Consider the following 23,831-nt stretch of genomic DNA (forward strand, 5'->3'; position numbering starts at 1 on the left):
GCCGTGAAACCCTATGGAACTCGGTTCTGGACAGAGATGGTTCGGCAAGCTGGAAGCTTCAAATCGCAAAACGAACACCGGAAATGGACTCGGGAGGTCGAATACATGTGGGATATGAAGTTTGGTCGAGCTTGCTTAAGTCGAGAAGGAAGAACTCGCTTAGAAACCGGGAAAACGCCCTAGGGACCCGAATCTGGACAGAGCTGGAACGATGTGCTGGGAGCTTCAAATGAAAAATCTAAGGTCAGAAATGGATTTAGGAGGTCGAAAACATGTGGGATATGAAGTTTGGTCAAGTTTGGATCGGGTTGGATGGCGGTCGCCGGAAAACGGTTGAGTTTTCCGGCATTTTCGGCCTTGGACGGGGCTGTGCTTGGGCTGAACGACCAGGGCTGATTGCTAGAGTTTGAGAGGGTTTTGGAGGTTCTCCTAGAGTGAGAAAGCTTGAGAGAGAATGGAAATTGAGTTGTGATTAAGTTAATGACCCAAGAGGCTTATATAAGAAGGCTAATGATGCAAAATTAGTGAAATTAAGTGTGATTTAGAGGGGGTTTATGGGGCTGCCGAATTTTTGAAGAGGGGTTAGGATGGGGAAATGTCACTTAGAGTGTGGGGGAAGCAAGAGGAGAAGTGATGGGAGATATGTGTAAGAAGGTGTAAGAGATATTTGAATTTGTGTGGTGGAGGGAGTTTCTTGGGTTTGAGCCACCGAATTGAGCCACGGCTTAGGGATTGAGCCATGGCTTGGGGTTGAGCCGCGGCTTGGAGGCTTGGCTTGGCTGAGCTGTGGGTCCCATTTGACTAAGAGAAAAGCCGGGAAAAGCTCGAGACTTGATTGAACGCGCGTCCGATCTATGATGCCCGATTAATTAATAGATTTGGAATGCTTGAATGAAGAGAATTTGAATGAGCCTAATATCGCCATATGTCGTGTGAAAGAATGTTCGGGTGACTCGGCCCCTCGAGAGTCGATTTTGTCTCGTTTGGGCGTTTAGAATGGAATTAACCGTCCCCGTTCTCTGATTGCTCCTTTGTGCGTTGTGGTGCTTGTCTCGGTGAGCTTTTTGTTTCGCGCGGGATCGTTGGCTCGTCATCCCCGGCCGAAGACCGTTGGCCCGGGAAGACCTAGGGACTTGTGACCGGGGCTTTCTCAGTGTTCCCCGAATGTCTTGAGGTGTTCGGGGATCGCTGTGATCTCTGTTTTCTGTGAATGTGTCCCGAAGATTCATCGGGAGGCGTTTGCTACCACTGAAACGTCCCTCGGGGAGCCCTGTAGAGTTCCGAAAGGTCGTCTGAAGCTTGTTCCACGACCCCGGTGGTCCCTGGGTGCCTGTAGGCCCGTTTTGGGGTGCCGTTTACTTGTCAGTGGAGCGGGCCTCGGGAGCCCTGTCATAAAAGGCGTCCGTGAGAGATCGGAGGCGTCCCGGCTTAAGCGGTATGCCCCCGAAACGGGCCCAGACGTGTCGTTGGTCACTTTGGCACTGAGAGGGATTTTTAGAGTCCCATATTGGGCACCTTTCGGTGCTTCAGTGATTCGGTGATGAATAGTGCCACAGTGCGGGCTCCGCTGTTTTCGGGGTTCTTTGTCTATATGTTCTTCTGACTGCTCTCTTCTGCTTTTCTAATGGACCCAGCTCTTCTCCTGTCGTTCATGACTCTGTGACCGCACGTTCGCCTCTGATTGCCGGGTTGTGAATAGTAACCCGGGCTTTGGTCGGAGATCCTCATGTAGGAAGCCGGTGGGCCAAAATGGGGTGCTGACAGCTTGCCCTTCTTTAGTTGCATGCTCGGTTAGAGGATGTAGCCAAAGATTATAAGAAGCATCCCCTTTTTGCGCCCAGCGACTGCTCTGATGACGTTCCCCCATGGCTGCTCGTGCCTTGCTTGGATATAATGGGACATTGCGCGGGAAATTAGAACCGGGATGGACCCGAAGGATACCAGGATGGACCCGAATGCAGATAAACCAGGATAGACCTAAATGACCGGGATAGACCCGAATGCATGAACCAGGATAGACCTGAATGACCGGGATAGACCCGAATGCATGAATCAGGATAGACCTGAATGACCGGGATAGACCCGAATGCATGAACCAGGATAGACCTGAATGTGACCGGGATGGACCCGTATGCATGAACTAGGATGGACCTGAATGACCGGGATAGACCCGAATGCATGAACCAGGATAGACCTGAATGTGATCGGGATGGACCCGAAAGCATGAACCAGGATGGACCTGAATGACCGGGATGGACCCGAATGCATGGACCAGGATAGACCTGAATGTGACCGGGATAGACCCGAATGATCGGAATTTAGACCGGATGGACCCGAATGACCGGAATTTAGAACGGGTGGACCCGAATGACCAGAATTTTGACCGAATGGACCCTGAGTGACCGGGATTTAGACCGGAAGGATCCGAATGACCGGAATTTAGATCGGACGGGCCCGAATGACCGGAATTTAGACCGGGCGGACCCGGACGAATGAAAATTAGGCCGAATGAGCTCGAACGATCGGGAGGACCTGAGTGACCGGAATTTAGACCGGAAGGACCTGAATGATCGGAAGGAGCTGAGTGAGACCAGAATGGACCTGAATGACCGGGATGGACCCGAATGACCGGGATGGACCCGAATGTGACCAGAATGGACCTGAATGACCGGGATGGACCCGAATGTGACTGGGATGGACCTGAATGACCGGGATGGACCCGAATGTGACCGGGATGGACCTGAATGACCGGAATCTAGTCCAGAAAGCGCTATGTGATATGACTCGCTTGGGGTTTGGGTTCGAACCGCCTCATGCGCAGTGACTGATGATGATCTCCTATCGTTTGTTCTTCTTTGAACATCGTTGGCTTAAATGGTGTGGCGCATCCCTTGACGACTTTCGACGCCTTGGGGGCACGACCTGCCGTGCGAGGTAGCCATGGGTCCGTCGGTGAGGATGCCCCTTGGGGTTCCATGCGCATCGCGATGAAATTGCTTCGTCGGTGCTCTGCCCCTGGGGTGGCTGTGTGTTTGACCTGCCGGAAGGCGGCTTTGCTGCTTGGGCAATTGCTTGTTGCTCTTCCAGGTGCCGGCTTTATCGCAGGGGCGATTGTAGTTTGCTGGGGATGCCCCGGTCGTGCGATGAGGGACTCGAGCTCTGGGGTAGAGCGCCTACGTATCCCGAGGGGTCGGAAATCAGAGTCCGCCGTAGTTCTTGTGTTTGTTGTACCTGTGATCCTGACATCATTAGTAAGTCATGGGATTACTAGCGATTTGTAAGCACAGGTAAAAGAAAGTGTTTGTAACGCATGCTCTTCAGTTTCGGGTCGCCTGGGCAACCCGTGGAGAGTTCTTGCTTTGGTGATGCGAATGGGGGTCCTGCTTTCAGAGGCCCCGATGTGAGGCCTCCGGGGCTCCTGTTGGCCTTGCATGAGCATATCGAGACGTTCTCAAAGGTGCCCAAGCGGCTCTATCGGTTGTTCGACGCACCTGTGAGCTTAGGACCCTCCTCATCAGGGTGCCGTAGGGCGGCTGCGTTTGTAACCCGCATGGGGAATTTTTTGTTCAAATTTGGTCAGACCTTGGTCTAGTCATTTCCAGAGTGTTATGACTAGACTCCCGGAAAGAAACGTCTAGGATTTTGGCTCTGTGGTAGCCGATTGAAAGGTGGTTGTGACCCATTTTGGAGTTATGCAATGATAAAGAGAAAAGAGAAAGCTTGGGGAGCACGTTGCCCAAGGCTGAAAGGATACACGGGTTCACGCCTGCCGTGAGATGTACCCCCCCTTCTTCTTTCGACTTCTTGTCCTGTAGGCTATTGCGAAGTGCTCAGATGGGGTGCCTGCTTGTGCACCGTTCTTGAGGAAGAAACCGCCTAGGACAGTTGAGCTGTGTTGAGGAGCCGATCGGGAATCGTGTTGGAGTAGATAACCTGGCCATTTCCCTTGGGGATCCCTGGTCCGCGCAGTGTGCGAAGGCCCAGGGTGACTGTTTTGTTTATCTCTCATTTTACTCTCCTTTTGTTACGGTCGCCCGCCTCGGGGCCGTACCTCTCAACCTAAAGGGGATGAACTCTCCTTTTGCCACGACCGCCCGCCTCGGGATTTTCAGTCGTGCCTCTCTTTTGCCCTAACTTTTGCCTAGATCGGCCCGAGGGGTTTTCGACCTAGCAGGCTCGATTCTTTTGTCTCTCGAGTTTGCAAGGGCGAAGGGTTCGAATAATTCGACCTCCGAGTGCGTTACGTTCTGTCTTCGTCGAGGAGTTGCGACTGCCGCTTCCCTTTTTGTCGGGATTTGTTCATTTCTTTTGGATTGGGGGTGCCGGTGCTTTTGGTGAACCTCGGCATTGCCCCATTTTTTGTTGGCGGGTTTTTCCCGTTTCTTTTCTCTCTCTCTTCTCTTATTTGTTGGCGAGTTTTTCCCGCGTCTTTTTCGCTCTTTTTTTTGCAGCTGGGGTCTATATTGTGCCCCTTGTATTTGTTTGAAACTCCTCGACTTTGCATCGCTGAGGCCACTTTTGTTTGCTTAGCCCCGTGGAGACTTGATGTACTTCGTTGTCCTAGCCCAATTTTGTGATGGCTGGTTTTCTCAGAAGTCTGATTCTTGTGCACTCGGGGTCGAACTTCGCGTCTTTTGTCCTTGCAAACTTTACAAGTCCTTTCCCCTATTGTCTAAAACGAAAACAAAATTGCCCTAGGAGTGTGGGTGACCAAGGTTGCCTCTATGTGAATGTTGGACGGGGATGCCTTGATCTTTGTAGCCTGTGTCGGGAGTCTTGTACGATTGCCGCTCCCGATCATGCGTTGTTGCTCCCGTGGAGGGTGCCCCTTAGAGGATAGGCGCTCTTGAAGCCGATTGTGTCCTGCCTCAAGGCTTATCGTTGCATGTTATCAGTGATGGGTCTTTACAGTGGGGAAGGCCCGATTTGCCCTGAGGTGCCGCTCGATCTCGATGGAGATGCATGCTTCGAGGTTGATCGGTTTGTTCGATTGTCTCTATCTTCGGCTTCGTGGGGGGTACATATTCGTCGGAAACCTCCCTCGTCGAAGTATGAGGAAAGGGTCCGAGAGGAATTTTCAGGGAGATGTGAACCTGTGTATCGTTCTTCGCCTGTGCCCGACGTGTCCCTGTGAGAGATGACGAAGAAGATGATGCATTAGGTGATTGATCGGTGGAATATGCGATAAGAAATGTGGAGTGGACCCATAGGAAAATCCCCTTGTCCAACGTGCGACCCATGGGGTGCCGCGCGTGGGGGATACTCAATTCCGAGATCTAGTCATCGCCACCCTGGAGTGGGCAGACCGTGGCTAGGGGCCGCATAGGTGTACTTTCCCCGATTGCGGGTTGGCATGCGCAGCCGTCCTAAGGAAGGCTCGAGGAGCCGGATCCCATGAGGACAGACGAATCGAACAATTCCGACAGAACCAACAGGGTGTCTTCGGGGCTGTCCTGGTGCGCCCGTGAAGGGTTCGTTCATGCCGGGAGCTTGTTTGGGGATGCATATAAATGTAAAAGAGAATTTAGGGAAGAGTGCATGTTGCCCCAGTGGCTGGTTGATGGCCACAGTGGAGGGTGGGCAGGGATCATTCTCCGGTCGGAGATGTGACCGTGCTAGTGACTTTCGCGGCGGGTGGGCAGGGCCATGCTCTGTTCATCGGAGCTGTTACTTGTGATCTTTTGCGGTTGAAGGATTAGACTTGCTCCTCGAAGTATCGCTTAGATGAATTTGAATCCAAGTCGATTTCGAATTTTAGATGAGCCTGAAAGCAGTAAATGCGAGGTGTCAAAACCTGAAAGCAGTAAGTGCGGGGCCGGAGCCCAAAAGCAGTAAATACTGGGCCGAGGCCCGAAAGCATTAAATGTAGGACCAAGGCCCGAAAGCAGTAAATGCAGGACCGAGGCTCGATGCGGGGCCGAAGCCCGAAAGTGGGGCCGAAGCCCAAAAGTGGAGCCGGAGCCCGATGCAGGGCTGAAACCCAAAAGTAAATGCAGGGCCGGAGGCCGATGTAAGGTCGAAGCCTAATGCAGTAAATGCGGGGCCGGAGCCCGATGCAGGGCTGAAGCCTAATGTGGGGCCGAAGCTCGATGCAATAAATGCGGGGTTGATAGGAAAGTGCAAGAAATGCGAAAGCAAAGGTCAATGCTGAGGAATAGCGCAAGGCGCTGCAATGCGGTGACGCTGATTTGCTTGCGGTCTTGCTTTGTGGAGCAGGGATGGGGACTTAGTGTTGAAATCCCAAGGTGCTGGATGGATGGCAAACGTTCGTTGTCTCAATTGTGGTCGATCAGTATTCAGGCTGTCTTCTTGTGTAGAATTTCCTACAATGGGAAATGAAAACAATGAAGGAGCAAACTATTTTCGCGATTTCAGCGTAAGGGCGTAGGGGATTGAACTAGCCTGGTAGGCGTCGTGCGAGCGCGCCGAGGGTGTGTGCATGGATAAGGTGGAGGCATGCTCGCACGACGCGGAAGGACCCACTCGGTTGTGCTGGTGGATGTGCTCGGTTGCACGAAGAGACGTGTGCTCGGTTACTCGATGACGTTTGGCTGCGCCGGATTAGTGAGAAGCTAGCTTTGCTTAGGAAGATGGATCGGTCCTCGGGCCATGGCTCGCCTTGCCGTGGAGGGAGGATGAAGGTCGTGGTCGGTCTACCTGTGAAAGAGGTCCTCACTCACTTATATGGTGGGATTTAGTTGTTATGCGAAATAGTAAATGAACAAAATGCATACGATGCGTGTATTTTCAAAAGCTAATGTTGTCATTTACATTAAATCGAAAGGTTCAAAGTACAATGCAAATTTTGTAAAATAGAGCCTTAAGCTGATTTGCCACCACACTCGGGGTTTGAGTGAGCGCGGCCTCGGAAAGCACCGGTTCTAGGCGAGGGCCTTGGGGAGATATCTATCCTAGAGTGCATGTGTGGGCCTCCTCGAGCCCTCTTCCTAGACCTCTCCCGAGCGGCGTTCGCTCAAGCAAGCTCCTGACCGCATCTCTGCATCTTGGCACGGGTTAGGGAGAGCTCCCTCTAAGGTGGTTGGCCGGCGAGTTCTTCATCTCTGAGCGACCTCTCGGTGATTGAACCTAGTGTTGATGAGGTCGATCATGTTGTCCCGGAATATACCCCATTCGCGTTCTGTGGCGAGTCGGTGAGGTCCTCGTGTGTTGGCGGACTTTGTCGAGGCGCGGGCAGGAGGCCGAGCAAGGCGTCCCTTACCAAGACGACAGGAAAATCCGTTTAGGACTCGTTAACATGAATGACATCCTAATTTTTGAAAATCGCATGATGCATGTGTACGAAGAGAGTAAATGCCCACGGCTTAATAGAAATTACATGTACATCGCTCTTGAAATGGAAAAGACTCAAATGGCTCGCAGGCCGACTCGATGGACTGTTGTCGTAGTCGGGTTGAAGGCTTGCATGGAGGCATAGCACAATGCATGGTTCGGCGCTACAGGGACCGTGCTATCTATGGATGGGGGCTCCCGACTCAAGGGTGTGAATTCCTTGAAATCGAGCGAGGATCTTTGGGGGCCGGTTCGGTGGCATAGCCGACTCGATCCGTTCCCTTACTCAGAACCTTTGACTAACCTAGCTTCCTATTTTGGCGCCCGTGGGATTTCGGACAAGGTACCTAGAAACCCGCTAGAATGATGCGATGCAAATGCGTAAAGTAAATGCGAGAAATAAATGTGCTTAAAAATAAATGTACGGAAAGCGATGAATAGATATGCAAGCAAGCAAATGGAATCGAGCCCGAACCCTCTAGATATCCCCAGTGGAGTCGCCAAGCTGTGCGCACCCGAATTTCATCTCGTCGGGGCACGCATGCGCGAAGCCTATGCAATGCGGCTTGGGACTGTCCACCTTCCCGTGGGGACGCGCGACGGACACGCGTGAGGAGTCGCCACTTACTGTTTACGACCCGTAGGTCGAGGGCCGTTGAGTCACCCGGGTCTAGGGGTACGGGGTACACCTAAATGCTAAGGCAATGGTCATGCGGAACCGAAAATTCCGAATTCGGGGATTCTATTACGTGCGGGCCTATATCCCGCACGCCCTTTCGGTACTCTAGTTTGCTAGGCTTGCCGTTTTGTTTATTTACCGCGTGATTTAGGGTTACACTTGACTCACCCGTTTTGACACCGTAAAGTCGATGAATTGATCAAGTTGGGCCAAGGATCCGAAAGATGAGTAGGCTTGTGCGTCGAGGAATCGGTTCACTATCTTAGCGTTACAGTTCATTGAACCGTGATGGTCGATTCCCTGCACGAACCGAAGCCGCGAGTATTCAAGCTTACTCATCTCTTGGTAACAATAGACCGACTTGACCGGTTCGACAATCGGACCTCTCGCTTGCCGATCGGGGATCCTTACAAATGAATGAGTGAGTGTATAGAAAAAATCCTCACAATGTTCTCTCGAATAATTACAAAGTGTAACTGAATAAGTAAATGGATCCCGATCGGTTTGCATTGGGCCAATATTCCGCTTCGGCTCACCGTGTGTTTTGAATGACCGATAAATAAATTAAGGCAACGCGGGCTCAAAGAGCCGGGGGTCGGGTCCAATCGAACCGACGGTTTGCAGGAGAACCGATTGGTTCCCACTGTAACCGTTGGACCGATCGAGCTCCCGGGTGATATCTAAACACGTTTCACACATCCAATCCAAATTGCCTTCCACATAGGCCATATTTGGAGTGTGATGGTGACTCGAGGCGAGATCCCATTCCGCACTCGGGTTGCACGCACTCAGTGAGATAGGAGGCATTGGACCTCGTGCTCGGTGATTTGGGGCGTTGGACCCCGTGCAATACGTAACCTATGGGCTCGGACCCGAACCGCAGTAAATTAGCAAAAGCAAATGGAAAACAGAAGAAAATTGATAAAACTGATGGAAAACAGATAACAACTGACAAACGTAGGTGAATACAAACAAGTTGTGTATTAAGTCGAATGTACGTGATTTAATCAGTTATCGACCGGGGTTGATTTGCAAACAATGTGTCTAGCCTAGGCAAACATAGATGGTGGGCTAAAATATGGCTCTAAACCGATTACATGTGTGAATTTGTTTTAGAATCCTTATTCAGTGAGATGACACTGCGGTTTCACCGAATTAACCAAACTCGTATCTTGACTCTAGATTGGAATCTAATATTCCACCTACCCATTATCTAATGTTCGTTTAAGTCGAGTGCATGATTAATCTGGTTCTTCGTATTTTGTAACTGAAATAAAATGTTCACCACCGAATCTACGATAGGAAGATAGAAACACCGAAAGTGAACGGAATGGGCCGTGCGAATGAAACTCGTACCCATAACGGGTTGCCCTTTCTCGCCCGTAGATCGAGGTGTTTCCAACTCCCTAACACCTAGGGTATCGATGAATCACGGAATGACGATTATGCCCTTGGATAATAAAACGTGTGATGTTCGTGTACAAATTGAAGATCGTGTGACACGAAGAAGTCTAGGGAGGACTCGCGCGTCCCGACTCGAGCCGCCTCAAATCGGGCCCGGACTCGAGTTATAGCACGCGAGTACTCGCTAGACGTCAATTCTATTCGTGTTACACGTCTTGGTGTTTTGAAATTGTGGGCTTTTTAAGGAAATGACATTCTCGCCGTTCCGTGAGCCATCGACGCGCTTACGAATTAATAATCAGTTTATCCAATTATTTAGTCCAAGATGATTTAATTAACCGAATGATATGTCCTGTTTCTCCCATTTGTGGAATGGTTTAATGATTGAGACCTCAAACCTCAATTGTTATGGATCAATGAAACGTTTGTTCGATATTAACGTATCTAGCATACGAATTAACATGAAACCAACGATTAAATGAAAATTGTGATTACAATCAATTCCAAGAATCGGTTTTGACCGTTTCTTGCATGCATAAAACATCAAACACGATGACAACGTACATTTTTTCATAGCCGGTACCGTCATGATCTTGGGAACGCAATTAAACATACAAACAAGCACAAACACGATATTTAAAGGAATCGATAAAACGGCACCGACTCATGGGAGTGAAAAATGTAAAAACTCGGGAAACGACTTGAATCGGGGAAAGGAGGCCATCCATGGCCCGAGGATGCCCAGAGGGGCTCTCGGCCACCTCCCTTGGGGTGAGGCCGAGAGGCTCCTTTGGCTTGCCCGATCCAATGATGTCTCCTGGACTCCGATTCAAGCTATTTCCCGACATGCTAGCACTATATACGATGATGACATGCATAATACGATGTAAAAACACATAAAAAAACATAAACTTGCATGCGAATCGGTCATGGACCGCCTTATCGCCTCACAAACGCAAGGAAAACGTAAAAGTCCTAACTTCTCTGAGTTGGGAATGATTATACCTAGCCCCGGAATGCGGGAAAAGTCGAGGAAAGCCGGAAAAAGGGCTTGGGAAGTCGGTTCTGCCCCCTGGAATGAACAGACCCGAATCAGTGAAGTCGGGTCGGCGGCAGACCCGACTGGCAGTCCGGTTTGTCGAGGCTGTACCGGTTGATCGGGATAGAATTTTCGCGCGAGGCCAGTTACGTTGGATTCCCAAGAGACTAAGGATCGCGTCTGCGGTGGTTTCGGGAGGAGAGCACGCGTAGATTTTCTGGAAATCAAAAACAAAGTCGGGTCAGTAAAGAAAAGACAGACCCAGTCGGGTCAAAACAGACCCGACTGGCACCCGATGAAGAAATGGCTCCACAGGAGGCTCCCGGTGGTCTTTTGATGCGAGGTCAGTGGCATTGGACTCCTAACTGATTGAGGAGCACGGTGATAGGTGGCTCGTAGCAAGATTCAGCCCGTGCTGACCTGTACGTTCCTGCTAATTGTGGGTTAGAAAAGACGACCAGAGGAACAAACCCGACTGACACCCCGATGTAGAAACTACTCTACGGGAGGCTCCCGGTGGTCTTTTGGTGCAAGATCGGTGGCATTGGACTCCTAACTGACTGAGGATCATGCCTGTGGTGGTTTCATGAGGATTGGACATCTAGATTTTCTGGAGATCAAAAACAAAGTCGGTTTAGCTAGCAGAAAACAGAACCGACTGGGCGGAACTGACCCGACTGGGCAGGTCGGAAGGAAATGGCTGTTCCGGAGGCTACCGGTGGTATTTTGCTGCAAGGTTGGTGGCATTGGACTCCTAATTGACTGAGGATCACGGTGATAAGTGGCACGTAGTTTGATTCAACCCGAGCTGACCTGTATCCTTCTGCAAAGTTCCGGTCAGAAAAGAAAATCAGAGGGACAGACCTGACTAGGCTGTTTGGGTAGAAACGGCTGCAAAGGGGGGTTCCGAGTGTTGCACCGAGCTGGCTCGAGTTCCTCCGATTTCTAAGGGACTGCTTTTGGTGTTCATGACCAGTTTGTGGCGTGTGCACGACTGATTTCAACCGGAAATGCAAAGAGAAACCGATAATGACTATGAAAACCCGGTAAAGAAAAAGATTGGAAAAGGGGCGGTCTTGCGCGGTTGAGCGGCTCTCGGCACGTGACCACCTCGTCACGGGGGAGAGTGAGGGTCATGAGGAACCCTTAGAAAGTGATGGCACGACTCGCCATGGTCGTGGGAAGGAGTGGCGTCGAAGAAGCCCGAAAAGCCGTGAAACCCTATGGAACTCGGTTCTGGACAGAGCTGGTTCGGCAAGCTGTAAGCTTCAAATCGCAAAACGAACACCGGAAATGGACTCGGGAGGTCGAATACATGTGGGATATGAAGTTTGGTCGAGCTTGCTTAAGTCGAGAAGGAAGAACTCGCTTAGAAACCGGGAAAACGCCCTAGGGACCCGAATCTGGACAGAGCTGGAACGATGTGCTGGGAGCTTCAAATGAAAAATCTAAGGTCAGAAATGGATTTAGGAGGTCGAAAACATGTGGGATATGAAGTTTGGTCAAGTTTGGATTGGGTTGGATGGCGGTCGCCGGAAAACGATTGAGTTTTCCGGCATTTTCGGCCTTGGACGGGGCTGTGCTTGGGCTGAACGACCAGGGCTGATTGCTAGAGTTTGAGAGGGTTTTGGAGGTTCTCCTAGAGTGAGAAAGCTTGAGAGAGAATGGAAATTGAGTTGTGATTAAGTTAATGACCCAAGAGGCTTATATAAGAAGGCTAATGATGCAAAATTAGTGAAATTAAGTGTGATTTAGAGGGGGTTTATGGGGCTGCCGAATTTTTGAAGAGGGGTTAGGATGGGGAAATGTCACTTAGAGTGTGGGGGAAGCAAGAGGAGAAGTGATGGGGGATATGTGTAAGAAGGTGTAAGAGATATTTGAATTTGTGTGGTGGAGGGAGCTTCTTGGGTTTGAGCCACCGTATTGAGCCGCGGCTTAGGGATTGAGCCGTGGCTTGGGGTTGAGCCGCGACTTGGAGGCTTGGCTTGGCTGAGCTGTGGGTCCCATTTGACTAAGAGAAAAGTCGGGAAAAGCTCGAGACTTGATTGAACGCGCGTCCGATCTCTGATGCCCGATTAATTAATAGATTTGGAATGCTTGAATGAAGAGAATTTGAATGAGCCTAATATCGTCATATGTCGTGTGAACGAATGTTCGGGTGACTCGGCGCCTCGAGAGTCGGTTTTGTCCCGTTTGGGCGTTCAGAATGGAATTAACCGTCCCCGTTCTCCAATTGCTCCTTTGTGCGTTGTGGTGCTTGTCTCGGTGAGCTTTTTGTCTCGCGCGAGATCGTTGGCTCGTCATCCCCGGTCGAAGACCGTTGGCCCGGGAAGACCTAGGGACTTGTGACCGGGGCTTTCTCAGTGTTCCCCGAATGTCTTGAGGTGTTTGGGGATCGCTGTGATATCTGTTTTTTGTGAATGTGCCCCGAAGATTCATCGGGAGGCGTTTGCTACCACTGAAACGTCCCTCGGGGAGCCCTGTAGAGTTCCGAAAGGTCGTCTGAAGCTTGTTCCACGACCCCGGTGGTCCCTGGGTGCCTGTAGGCCCGTTTTGGGGTGCCGTTTACTTGTCAGTGGAGCGGGCCTCGGGGAGCCCGGTCATAAAAGGCGTCCGTGAGAGATCGGAGGCGTCCCGGCTTAAGCGGTATGCCCCCGAAAAGCGCCCGGACGTGTCGTTGGTCACTTTGGCACTGCGAGGGATTTTTAGAGTCCCATATTGGGCACCTTTCGATGCTTCAGTGATTCGGTGATGAATAGTGCCACAGTGCGGGCTCCGCTGTTTTCGAGATTCTTTGCCTATATGTTCTTCTGACTGCTCTCTTCTGCTTTTCTAATGGACCCAGCTCTTCTCTTGTCGTTCATGACTCTGTGACCGCACGTTCGCCTCTGATTGCCGGGTGGTGAATAGTAACCCGGGCTTTGGTCGGAGATCCTCACGTAGGAAGCCGGTGGGCCAAAATGGGGTGCTGACAGGGGGTATCCCGCGTAAGCCGGGACACCCCCGATCTCTCACAGACGCCTTTTCTAACATGGCTCCCGGGGCCCGATCCACTGACAAGTAAACGGCACCCCAAAACGGGCCTACAGGTACCCAGGGACTACCGGGGTCTTGGAACAAGCTTCAGACGACCTTTCGGAACTCTACAGGGTTTCCCGAGAGACATTTCAGTGGTAGCAAACGCCTCCCGGTGAATCTTCGGGGCACATCCACAGAAAACAGAGATCACAGCGATCCCCGAACGCCTCAAGACATTCGGGGAACACTAAGAAAGCCCCGGTCACAAGTCCCTAGGTCTTCCCGGGGCAACGGTCTTCGGTCGGGGACGACGAGCCAACGATCCCCCAAGAGGCAAAAGGGTCACCGAAACGAACATTAAGATGCACAAAGAGCAATCGGGGACCGGGGACGCTCAACTCCACTCCGAATGTCCGAACATGGCAAAACCGACTGTCGAGACGCCGAGTCGCCCGAACATTCGTTCACACGACGTATGGCGATATTAGGCTCATTCAAATCCTCTTCGTTCGAGCATTCCAAATCTATAAATTAATCGGACATCGGAGATCGGACACGCGTCCAATCAAGTCTCAAGCTTTTTTCGGCTTTTCTCTCAATCGAATGGGACCCACAGCTCGGCCAAGCCGAGCCACCAAGCTGCGGCTCAACCCCAGGCCACGGCTCAATCCCTCAAGCCGCGGCTCGGCCGCAATTAGCCGCGGCTCATCCCTCCAACCGGCGGCTCAAGATTCCCCCCACCACAAAATTCAAATTTCTTACACATCCATCACTTCCTATCATCCATCCATCATCCCATCACCTTTCCTTTGCTTTCCCCACACTCAACATGATCCAAACCCCATCCTAATCCCTTCTTGAAAATTCGGCAGCCCCCTATTAGCCTCAAAACCGCACTTAGCTTCCCTTAATCGAGCCATTAAGCTAGCCTATAAGTTCCCATCCATCATTAACCCTAATCACTTCTACATTCTCATTCTCTCTCAAGCCAATCTCTCTCCAAAAACCTCCCAAACACCAGCCCACTCCCTCACCTTCGTCCAGCCCGTGCCAAGGCCAAAACCGGCCAAAATCACCGGAAAACCACCCGGTGTTCCGGTGACCACCCGACCCGACTTAAACCAAAAATCACCAAACTCCCTAGCCTACATATTTCCCACCCCCTAAGTCCATTTCCAGTTTTAGATTTTCCATTTGAAGGCTCTAACGTCAGGTTCTAGCCGCACAAAGAATCGGGTCCCGAAGCTACTAACCGGGTGCAACCGTGCCCTAACGACATGCCATTTCCTCCCACGACTTCGTCGAGTCATGCCATCACGTTCAAAGGGTTCCTCACAACCCTCACCCTCCCCCGTGAAGAGGTGGTCACGATCCGAGGGTCGATCCACCGTGCACAACCATCGTTCCACTTGTTTTTCCTTTACCGAGTCCCTTTTCCTTTACCGAGCTTTCTCTCACGGTTTCAAGCTTGTCCAGGGTTCGGCATGTTCGGGACTACCCACGGACGTCTAGATCCGTCTCTTAGGAGTCCAACGAGCCCGTTCCCTCACCGTGCCGTGGCCGGAACAAGCGTACCGGCCCATTTTCCTTTGAGCTGCCGCGGCTGCCTCCTTCTCGGGTCACTCACCCGTAGCCTCTAACCGAGTCTTGCGACTCCCATGGCCGCTTCCCCGACTCTTTCCCTCGTACATCGAGGCTAGGTAACATCTCTTTATGACTTATAGAAGCTAGGATCTTCGACTTTTGCTTGTGTGAAACGTTTATATGATTTGAAAGACCCGAATGCATGAAATGTCGTTTTTCCTTTTAGATCCGGATGTTCCCATGCATGCCATGCATCGTAGCACGTTTATTTTTTTTATCATTAACGTCCATACGTCGTATTAACATGCATGCATAATGCTAGAGGGGTCGGATCCGAGAGGAGGAGATCGGCATGGACTTGAGGAGGCCAAAGAGCCTCTCGGCCGAGCTTCATGAAGGAGGGCCGTGAGCCTCTTCGGCCTCCTACGGTCCATGACCCTCTCCTCTTCCCGGATTAGGCCACTTCTATGTGCGGGAAGTCCCTAACCGTGGCTAAGAAATGGTTAAATGAAGGGAATGGCTCGGCATCCAAGAGAAAGAGGTCTCGGAGGGTTCGGTTGCTCCAAGAGGACCCATGGCCATCCCTCTTGCTACGGGGACCATGAGGTTCCTTGGGCCACCCGAAGCCCTAGGGCTCTTTCTCCTTGAGGCCGAGTGATTCCCGTGAGTTATTTCTAAGTTTATCGATAAACGAGTTGATTTCGTCCGTTGATTCCATGAATATGTTATTTTTGAGTGTATCGTATGTTTATTCGTGCAAATAGGGGTCGTATTGACGTCGATTTAAGGAAATGTGGGTTATATCACGTGCATATTACATGGTGTATGCGAGGGATGGTTAGGAACAACGTGAAAGACCCACCAAAACTCAAGCCGGGTCAAGGAGTATTCGGCCACTCACCCTTGAGAGGTGGCCGAGCCATCCGTGACCTCGTTGGAGTCTCGGTCGGCCTCTCCATTCTTCCGAAGTCGGTCCTTGGAATTGTTCGTAATTACGTTTCCTTTTAATCGTTGTCTACGCGTTTAATTAGATATGCTAGATCCGGACATCACCCGTCAAAACCGTAACCGCGACACGAATTAATAAATACCGAAGAACCTCACAAACGGGGTAAACGGGACGTATCATTCGGCTAACTAAATCACTTGGGCTAAATAATTGGGTGAATCGATCATTAATTCGTAAACGTATCGATGGTTCACGGAACGGCGGGAATGCCATTTTCCTTAAAAGATCACAATTTCAAAACACCGAGACACGTAACACGAATAGAATTGACATCTAACGAGTACTCACGTGCTATGACTCGAGTCCAGGCCAGATTTGAGGCAGCTCGAGTCAAGACGCGCGAGTCCTTCTTAGACTTCTTCGTGTGACGCGATCTCCAATTTACATACGGACATTGCAATTTATCATCCAAGGGCATAATCGTCGTTCCGTGATTCACCGATACCCTAGGCGTTAGGGAGTTGGAAATACCTCGATCTATGGGCGGGAAAGGGCAACCTGTTCGGGTGCGAGTTTCATTCGCATGGCCCATTCCGTTCACTTTCGGTGTTTCTATCTTCTTATCGTAGATTCGGTGGTGAACATTTTATTTCAGTTACGAAACATGAAGAACCAGATTAATCATGCATTCGACTTAATCAAACATTAGATAATGGATAGGTGGAATGCTAGATTCCAATCTAGAGTCAAAATACGAGTTTGGCTAATTCGGTGAAACCGTAGTGACACCTCACTAAACAAGAGTCTTAAAACAAATATACACATGTAATTGGCTTCGAACCCTATTCTAGTCCACCATCTATGTTTGCCTAGGTTAGACACATTGTTTGTTAATCAACCCCGGTTAATAACTGATTAAATCACGTACACTCAACTTAATACACCACTTGTCTGTATTCATCGGTATTTGTCAATTATTGTCTGTTTTTCATCAATTTTATCAGTTTTCTCCCGTTTTCCATTTGCTTTTGCTGATTTGTCGCGGTTCGGGTCCGAACCCATAAATTATGTAATACGCGGGGCCCAACGCCCCAAATCACTGAACACGAGGTCCAACGCCTCCTAACTCACCGAGCGCGTGCAACCCGAGTGCGGAATGGGATCTAGCCTCGAGTCACCATCACACCCCAAACATGGCCTATGCGGAAGGCAATTTGGATTGGATGTGTGAAACGTATTTAGATATCACCCGGGAGCTCGATCAGTCCGACGATTACAGCGGGAATCAATCGGTTCTCCTGCAGACCGTTGGTTCGATCGAACTCGACCCCCGGCTCCTTGAGCCCGCCTTGCCTTAATTCATTTATCGGTTATTTAAAACACACGGTGAGCCGGAGCGGAATATTGGCCCAATGCAAACCGATCGGGATCCATTTACTTATTCAGTTACACTTTGTAATTATTCTAGAGAACATTGTGAGGATTTTATCTGTACACTCACTCATTTGTAAGGATCCCCGATCGGCAAGCGAGAGGTCCGAGTGTTGAACCGGTCAAGTCGGTCCATTATTACCAAGAGATGAGTAAGCTCGAACACTCGTGGTCTTGGTTCGCGCAGGGAATCGACCACCACGGTTCGATGAACTGTAACGCAAAGTTAGTGAACCGATTCCTCGACACACAAGCCTACTCATCTTTCGGATTATTGGCCCAACTTGATCAATTCATCGATTTTATGGTGTCAAAACGGGCGAGTCAAGTACAACCCTAAATCACGCGGTAAATAAAACAAAACGGCAAGCCTAGCAAATTAGAGTACTGAAAGGGCGTGCGGGATATAGGCCCGCACGTAATAGAGTCCCCGGATTCAAAATTTTCGGTTCCGTATGACCATTGCCTTAGCATTTAGGTGTACCCTGTACCCTTAGACCCGGGTAACTTGCCGGCCCTCGACCTACGGGTCGTAAAATGGTAAGTGGTGACTCCTTCTCACGCGTGTCCGTCGCGCGTCCCCGAGAAGGTGGATACTCCCAAGTCGCGTTGCATAGGCTTCGCGCATGCGTGCCCCGACGAGATGAAATTCGGGTGCGCACAGCTTGGTGACTCCACTGGGGACACTTAGAGGGTTCGGGCTCGATTCCGTTTGCTTGCTTGCATGTTTATTTACCGCTTTCCGTACATTTATTTTCAAGCACATTTATTTCTTGCATTTGCATCGCATCATTCTAGCGGGTTCTTAGGTACCTTGTCCGAAATCCCACGGGCACCAAGATAGGAAGCTAGGTTAGTCAGAGGTTCTGAGTAAAGGAACGGATCGAGTCGGCTATGCCACCGAACCGGCCCCCAAAGATCCTCGCTCAATTTCAAGGAATTCACACCCTTGTATCGGGAGCCCCCATCCCTAGTTAGCGGTTCTCCCAGTAGCACCGAAAACCATGCATACACAGGGACCGTCATGCTGGACCAATCTTTGCCTCCATGCCGTCAACCGACCCAAAAGTCGAGTCTTTGAGTTGGCCCGTAGTTCTTCTTTAGGACGGGCATTTTGTATTTTTCTGTAAGAAAGAGCGATGTATTCTGTAAAGAACGTGATTATAGCTTATCTTTCCGCACTGCATGCATTATTTTCAAAAAAACTTAGGACATTACATTGATTTGATTCTCAAGGCGTTAAGCCACCATCTCCTCCAGGTAAGGATGGACCGCCCGGCTCCCGGTCTTAGACTCGAAGCGATCACACCACCAAGGCAAGACATCATGCGCATTTGGAGGACTCTCCGACCGGTGGATCACGCCTTCATTCAGGGCATTATCAGAGATATGGTCATGTTCACGGAAACTTTGGTGGATTGGATCTTCTTGAGGACCGCCATGGAGTTTTGGGACCCCGAGCACGCAGTATTCAACTTTCAGGGGACGGAGTTAGCCCCTACGATCGAGGAGTACACGGCACTCATCCAAAGGCCCACGCCCACGACCCAAGGCATCTTTGTGCCCAACCCGTTCGCAACCATTCGGAGTCAGCTCTCCAACCTCCTCGGCATACCTACCCAAGACGTCCACCAAGAGCTTCATCAAGGATGGGATCACGGCATCAGGATCGCGTGGCTCTCCGATTGGACGCTCCTCCGCGCATTGACACCTTCGACGGCGTCCTACCAACGCGACGGGTGTCACGGGTTCCTGCTCTTGGTTTTCGGCACTCTCCTGTTCCCGTACTCGCCGAACCTCATTGACGGAGCTATAGCCCAAGTCGTCCTCCAAGCGGTGGGAGGTCATAGTTACTTGGAGGCTTTGTTAACCGAGACCGTTCGGTCTCTAGACTATGTTAGAGAGGTTCAGCGCGGCAGAATGAGAGGATCCCCGCACCTACTACAAATTTGGCTCCTCGCACACGTCCGCCCCTTTTGCTCATCACACCCTTTCTCTTACATCGTGGACAAGCGTTTGCTGATCAAGCGCCCGGTACCGGTCATCCCACCTCCCGAGCACAGCTTCTCGGAATGGAGGCACTTTTGGCTCGAGTTGACGCCCACACGGTTCCTATGGGTCGCTCGATGGAATCCCGGCAGCCCCATGATCACAGGATGTCCCGGAATCGTGGGAGTCCCTCTTCTTAGCCATTTGGGGAGCACACTCATATTCCCCGGCCGAGTAATCAGACAACTCGGCGGCTTACAGGACATTCCCCCCGAGGCGGACCGCTTACCCTACCGCATCCAGTGGGCCGAGTCTACATCCATGGCCCCCGCAAGATTCCTACAGATTCGGGAGCTCCATCGTCAACGGGACGCTAGCACCATACAGCGTCTGTACTTCCCCGAGCACCCCACCGACGAAGAGCGAGCATTCTCCGCCACATCAGCATACGTGGCCCGGTTCTATTCGCAGGGATCGACATCGCCGCAACGGTCCCAGGCCACCCCGACTCCCCGAGCTGCACCTACCCCTGCTCCAGAAGCCAAAAGCTCCACCTAAGCGGCTATGCGCACAGAGCTACGGGCCATCAGGGAGGAACGAGATAGGCTTCGTTGCAAGCTCGTCGACTCTCGCGCGGAGGTCGCGGACTACAGGGAGCTTCAGACGGAGTTAGCTCGAGCACGCGCCCGAGTCGCGCACTTAGACAGGGAGATTGCCCATTTGACCACGAGGTTGGACCGAGTGCGTGCAAGGGCGCGCGAGATCTATCACCCCTAGGATTAGCGCACGCGCCCGTTTTTGCCCTCGCTCGGACCCACGCCGCTCTCAACCGGCCACCGAGCGCAAAGGGATGTCGGCTTTACGTTTATGTTCCTTTTCTTTCGTGCGATGTATTTTGTAAAACTATGGAACCCGAATTAAACCAGTGTAATGACATTAGCATTTTGAAAACTTATGCATCTCATACATCTTGTCCCTTTATTTGTCCATACTTATCATTTCAAAATGTCGACGTTGCCCTTACACGCTCTTGGAATCTAGGTAATCGCAACTGGCGTCGCACCGATACCCGACTCGTCAACGTCTCAGGATGACGGAAGAGGACCGAGTTGATATCTCCGAGGAAGTCAACCCACCGGTTCCGACTCATTCCCAACCGCCCCCGGCACACGCTCCGCAGCCTCCAACTCCTGCAGGCATACTCCCAGCGTATTTGGGCGCCCCTCTGACACATCTCCAGCCCCCGACGTCTTCAGGGGCGCCCCTTTCACCAGTCTCACTGACATCATCCGCCTCCGATGACCAAGCCCGCATCACGGCACTCGAGGGCACGGTCAACCAAATGGCCGCCATCATGGCAGAGCTGCTCGCCCTGCTTAGAGGACCGAACCGCGCATCCTCGAGCACCACACCTCCACCGGGACAAGGGCCGACAGTCGATCCGACCCCTTCGGTTCCGCCAACTCAAGCCCCGGAGAACATGGATGCGCCCATGCCACCAACACTGCGTACGTCCATGGCTCACCCCTTTACCAGTCCATTTCCGCCACCGCCGCCCCCCACGGTCGTCCCTCTTCCACCGGCGGCGTTCCTCACTTCGAATCAGGTCCTATCCGCGCAGCCACCTGTTTCCATGCCGGCCCCGGCCGCGATCTATACCGTCCCTCCGCCAATGGTTTTTCTGGCCTCAAGCGCACCTGCTCCGACTCACCCTCAAGTCGCGGATCTTCCCTCCTATCCGCCTCCACAACCTCACATCAACTTCTCCTACCAAGCACCACCCCCTATAAACACCACCTTCCTCGAACCAGGCACGCCGATTCACGCGGCCCAGGTCGCTTCACCAACGCACTTTTTCCCCGAGGCCGACGACGAGCAGGAGCGTAGACTGAAGCGAATAGAAGAGACGATACGGGCCCGACAAGCAAGCGATACTCGACTGGATGCGCGCTACGGTGATTGTAGTCTTTTCCCGGGCATGCGGCTGCCCCCGAAATTTAAGATCCCGGAGTTCAAGACCTATGGAGGCACGACAGATCCGCGACACCACCTCCGCCATTACCGAGGGAAGATGCTACAGCATTGGGGGTACGAGGAGTTCGTCATCCACTCCTTCCAAGACAGCCTCTCGTGGTCCGCTCTCGATTGGTTTATGTCACTAAAGGCCGAGGACATTCCGACGTGGGCAGACCTTTCCAGGAAGTTCATCGACCAATATCAGTATTGCGCCGAAGCACCTCCCACCCTCTTGGAATTAAGCACAAAAGAGATGGCGCGGGGCCAAAGGTTCGAGGAATACGCTACTAAGTGGCGTGCCCAAGCGGCGAAACACATCCCTCCGATTAGCGAAGCACAACAGATTCAGTTGTTTCACTCCACGCTGAGAGGGATATATTATTCGCACCTGTTGGCCTACACTTCTTCGTTCTTCGACCTCATCGAGGCCGGGAAAAAGCTTGACTTGGGGATCAAGCTCGGAAGGATGGAGGGCCCTGCCAGTAAAGGGGAGGAGTCGTCGAAGAAGGTCCCCGCGACGTCCCCGTCTTCCGGCGGGAGGAGAGGAAAGGAAGTCTCAGTTAACGCCGTCAATACGGCACATCAGACCCCCAGCAATACTCGGTGAATCTCACAACTGCGCCGACTGCCGCTCCTACCTACTTCCCTCCGCCTCCATAACACCAGCCTCAGTCGATTTGCTACTCGGCTCCACCGGTCCCGCCCGCCAATGACCCCACAACCGTACGACCACAACGCACCCGCGCCGACGTCGCCCAGGCTCCCGGTGTCGAGAGCTCCTCCACCGGCGCAGCAGAACCCTACCTCGCAAGGTCCACACCGACCCCGCAAGCAGTACACACCTCTGCCTGCCCCTCTTTCTCACATATATCGACAACTCCTTGCGGGCGATCAGATCCAACCGATATCCCCAGGCCCGAATTTTGACTCGTCCATTCAGGATCAATCTAAACGCTGCGAGTATCATCAAGGCGCGCTGGGGCACACTCTCGATAATTGTTGGAGGTTGCGAGACGAGATCCAAAAAAGGATCGACAGCAACAGGCTCACCTTCAATGCCGTCAGGCCCCCGAATGTGCAGGACAACCCCCTCCCGGACCATAGGCCGAGTTCGGGGTCTTCCATCAACATGATCTCCATATGCGCCTCGGGGAGGGACGAGGACGCGCAAGACAACCCCCTTCCCTTCGCGATCGACTACACTCCCGAGGAACCCACGGTCGGATTCGCAGGACGCATGGCCTCACCAGCTCCATTCGTCGTAGATATCCCCGCGCGAGAACCGTACGCAGACAGCAAGGTCCCCTGGACCTATGAGGGAAGTGTCGGGAGTGTCGAGCAGCAGTTTAGTGTCATGGGTATGACACGTTCGGGGCGGGTGTACGAGAACCCGGCAGCCAAGGACAAAGGGAAGGCGCCCGCCACTGAAGTTAGGGCAGTGCCCGAGAGCTCGCCTTTCCCGTCCAAGAGGGTAACCGAAGAGGAAGCCGAAGCATTCATGAAGAACATAAAGGCGAGTGAGTACAAAGTGGTCGAGCAAATGGCCAAGTCCCCGGCCCACATCTCGTTGCTTGCCCTCCTCCTCAACTCGGAACCTCCCCGGGAGGCCCTCCTCCGGGTGCTGACCGCGGCACAAATCCCGAAGGAAACGCCACCTGATAGGATAGAGGAGACCGTCAGTTCCATCTTCTCCAATACCATCTCGTTCTCGGACGACGAGCTCCCGTCTGAAGGCTGGTCACATTCGCGGGCATTGCATATTGTCTGCAAGTGCAACAACTACATTATTGGCCGGGTCGTGATTGACAATGGGTCCGCGCTCAACGTTTGCTCAGTGACCACCTTGAACTAGATGAACGTGGACCTCAACCGAGTCCGCCCGAGCAAAACAGCGGTCCGAGCCTTTGACGGCTCACGTAGGGAGGTAAACGGGGAGATCGACCTCCTCATAGATGTTGGCCCGTGCTCGTTCAGCATCACGTTCCAGGTGCTCGACATCCCGAACGCAATCAGCTTGTTGCTCGGGAGGCCCTGGATCCACTCGGCCGGCGCTGTCCCCTCTTCTCTGCACCAAAGGTTGAAATTCATCGTCGAGGAGAAGCTCATTACAGTGAAAGGAGAGGAGGACTACGCCATCTACAAGGAGACGGCGGTGCCCTACATCAGCGTCGGGGATGATGAAAACCTGTCGTTCCATTCATTTGAAACCATCTCCGTCATCCGGGATTACGGAGAGAGTGGACCGTCCCGTGTCGACCGCATGATAGGGAAGGTTCTCCTGCGCAACAATTACATTCCCGGCACCGGCCTCGGGGCACGCGAACAAGGGATCAGCCGCCCTATTGAAATCGAAGAGTACAGGCACAGGAGGGGACTCGGCTTTCGCCCCTCCTGTCATGAAATCATCGAGACCCGCAGTGGCAACCATCTTC

This window comes from Punica granatum, chromosome 4 (assembly GCF_007655135.1).
Source record: "Punica granatum isolate Tunisia-2019 chromosome 4, ASM765513v2, whole genome shotgun sequence".
NCBI lineage: Eukaryota > Viridiplantae > Streptophyta > Magnoliopsida > Myrtales > Lythraceae > Punica > Punica granatum.